Source organism: Suncus etruscus, chromosome 10 (genome assembly GCF_024139225.1).
Source record: "Suncus etruscus isolate mSunEtr1 chromosome 10, mSunEtr1.pri.cur, whole genome shotgun sequence".
Taxonomy (NCBI): Eukaryota; Metazoa; Chordata; class Mammalia; order Eulipotyphla; family Soricidae; genus Suncus; species Suncus etruscus.
The window spans coordinates 103,583,347-103,587,315 of NC_064857.1; positions in this window are offsets into that span (position 1 = coordinate 103,583,347).

A 3,969-nucleotide genomic window follows, 5' to 3' on the forward strand; every position below is an offset into this window, starting at 1 on the left:
AGCTGTCAGGAGAGATGAAGTCATGAAATTTTCCTATACATGGATGTACATGGAATTGATTATGCTGAGTGAAATAAGTCAGAGAGAGCGAGAGAGAAATGCAGAATGGTCTCACTCATCTATGGGTTTTAAGAAAAATGAAAGACATTCTTGCAATAATAATTTTCAGACACAAAAGAGAGAAGGGCTGGAAGTTATAGCTCATCTTATGTAGATCACCGCAAACAGGGATGAATTTAGTTAGAAAAATAACTACATTTTGAACTATCCTAATAATGAGAACGTATAAGGATTATAGAAAACCTGTCTCAAGTACAGGTGGGGGTTGGGTGGGGAGGAGGGAGATTTGGGACATTGGTGATGGGAATGTTGCACTGGTGATGTGTGGTGTTCTTTACATGACTAAAACCCAAACACAATCATGTATGTATTCAACGTGTTTAAATAAAAAATATATATAAAAAACTGAGGGTAAAGTTTTAATAAGATGGAATATTGGATTGGAAATGTGACGTGATGGGATAGTAGAATTTCTAAGGTGGGGGAAGGGATAATATATAGGAGGGGCTATATACATTACAGGCATGGGTTGTTTACAATTTAGGTTTGGCTTTCTTAGAGGAGTCCTCTATCTATGTACTAAATCCCACAAAAAAAAAACATACTCTACTGATCTGTTCTTAATCTGTTGTTAGAGGTCTGACCCTAATAGGAAGGGTCTGAGCTCTTAAGGACTGGTTGAATAAAGATAATTATCTTAGGTATAGCTTAAGAAAAAGAGAAAGGAAGAGCATAAGATAAGAGAAGAATGGGCCGGGAGAGATAGCACAGCGGCGTTTGCCTTGCAAGCAGCCAATCCAGGACCAAAGGTGGTTGATTCGAATCCTGGTGTCCCACATGGTCCCCCGTGCCTGCCAAGAGCTATTTCTGAGCAGACAGCCAGGAGTAACCCCTGAGCACCACCGGGTGTGGCCCAAAAACCAAAAAAAAAAAAAAAAGATAAGAGAAGAACAGAAAAATAGGTATACTAAAATAAGGTTAAATATTAATAAATCAAGATGATGAGGAGGAAGAAGTGGTAGAAGAAGAAACGGGAGAAAGAAAGAAGTAGTAAGAAGGGAGAAGAAAGGAGAGTGAAAGAAAATGTTAATTTGCCCAAATGTGTTTGATGAGTAGTAGGTCCTGTAATATAAGTGTTTGGTTCACAGTTGATTATTTCAGTGGTCTGGATGGTCACAGGCTTTAGGTCTTAATAGAGGCTATAAACCAGAGAAAAAAGTTATATTGGAATGTTTTATATAGACATTTTCATAATGCAAACTGAATATGCTATCTAGTGTGACTGAGCACTGAGGTATCAAATTAGGGTATTCACCCTTTGTATCCAAGAACCCATGTGATTAGAGAAGCTGAGAGGTTATTTTTAATATAGTAATATTAAGACATTAAAACGCATTGTTTTGAAAAGTTTTTGCTGGAGTCTCTGGCTTCCAATCATATCCTTCACCTGTAACACTGTATAATATCCCTAAGACATTATTATAGGCCTTTGCAGTAAAAGGCTGATTACATACCTGTTCGCTTGCTTGGAGTTTCTACCCTATTAGACCATTGTATTTGTTCCTGGAGTACTAAATGTATATATGATGTATATTATAAGTACCTCAGAAGAGTGCTATCATTCTGTTTATCCTTCATCTTCTGGCTTACTTCATTTAACATAATGTTTTGTAGATCCATCTATGTTGTTGCAAAGTCCATGATTGTCCATTGCTATGTAGTATTCCATTGTGTATAAATACCACATCTTCATGATTCACTCATCTGTTGTTGGACATCGAGGCTGGTTCCAAATCTTGGCTATTGTGCTGAGTACTGCGATAAATAATGGAGTGCACACATACTTTGGGATGAATGTTCTTCTGAATTGGGCATAAATACCCAAGAGAAAAATTGCTGGGTCATATGGCAGCTCAATTCTGAGTTTACTGAGCACTCTCCACACGGTTTTCTATAAGGGTTGGACCATGCAACATTATCAGAGCATAGTACAAATGTCTGAAGAGCTGGCCTGTTGCTGTGACCAGAATATTGGACAATTATTAATAATGGACATTAATATGTATTTTGTTTTGTGGGAATGGTATGCTCTATTCATTTCTCTTAGATCCTGTCCTTCCAATATTTTATTTAGGACTATTTCTTAGTTGATTTTATCTATAGTTTATCAAAGTATGGTGTTAAAGTCTGCCAGAAATATTGTTTGCCATTGTTATATAGAGGATATAATATAGAGGATATTGTTATATCCTCTAGTTCTGTTAATTGTTAGTTACAGACGTTTGTTGAACCTTTAGCTGATCCTTTATTTGTTAATGTTATGTTATAATATTTATACATTTCACTTTCACTTTCTTTATTTATTGATAGAATATCCATATCAACATATTATAATCTTATATCTTACTTGTTTTAGATATTTATTTGGTCCAATATAATTATAACAACCCCTGTCTTGTTTACTATTAGCATGTATGATAAATATATATATATGTAAAGTTCTCTCTGAGTCTATGTTGATTTTGTAAATTCACCTGTGTCTTTTAAAAATATTATAAAATTGAGTTTTGTTTCCTAACCCTTCTAGCCAGCTAACCAATCTAGATAGCAGTTATAACTATATCTAGCCATTCTATGATTTTTAATAGAGAATTTTAACCATTTATATAAAAATATTTGAATTAAGGAATCTTAATTCATAGAATTATTTTTCTATGAGAAACTTAGTAGGGCTTTTTGTTGTTGTTACTGTTATTTCTTTAGTTAATTTATATTTTCTTCATGTGAGTTTTGATCCTGGCCTTTTATTTAGTGATCAATCTCTCTTTGTTTCCTCTGCTACTTTACTTTGGGGTGAAGTTTGAGTCATACCTGACAGTGTTCAGTAGTTACTTATGGCTCTATTTCTATTGAGTCATTTTTCAGCAGAGCTTGAATACTTGTAATACTGGCAATTGAATATGCTAAATACAAAATATAATGAATTCCTTCAGCTTGTTGAATATAGTTCTGTATTTCCTCTTGATGCTGTCTTTTATATATTTTGTCTTGAGGCTATTATGTAGTTTTCAACATATATTTTGTGCTTAATTTCTTTTTACTGTGTGCCATAGCTAATTCTAGTGTTCAATTAGTGAGTCTTCTTGACTTCTCTCTATTTCCCATGTTATATTCATGTTTATTCAGCCTTTTCTTTTAGTGAAACAGATGACAAAATGGAAATGAAAATGATGTAAAAAAAAGATAAAGAGAGGAGATATGTACTCAAGAAAGAACAAAGGTTTCTAGATTGGAAAAAATGTGAATTTATTCTCTGTTTAACTGGAGTTTTATTTTTTTTATAGAAGATGATTTAGTAGTACTAATTTGGATAGTAACTAATGACATCTGATCTGTTGTTTGTCTTCAAAGGTTGGTATGACTCGTTAAAATGCAAATGATAGCCTGGCACAACAAGGTATTCTTGGTTGGACAGTCTTTTCATTTAGTACTTTGAAAATATTTTGCTATTCCCACTTACATGAAGAGCTGCATTTGAGAAATCAACTGTGAGTCACCACATTGAGAGAAAACGTAAGCTTCTGCCAGATGGCCTAATTCAGGTATGACTCCATGTGGCTTGGGCATTACCTTTAGACAACTCTGAAAGATAATCAGGAGAAAACAGTTTCTACTATCCTATATAACTGTTAGGTTTGGAAAAGTTGTAGGCATGCCTCACGTTCTGGTTTTGCATAACAAGAAGCCCTGTTACTAGTTTTAAAGGAATTTGAAAGCAGTCACCAAAGAGAGTCTGTGCATGTCTGTATGCTTGCTCATATTTTAGGTTGATCAGAATGACAGATCAGGACCTGCTAATGTGAGAGCTTACTAGACTGGTGTCTGCTTCACTGTATTCTTTGGACCTAT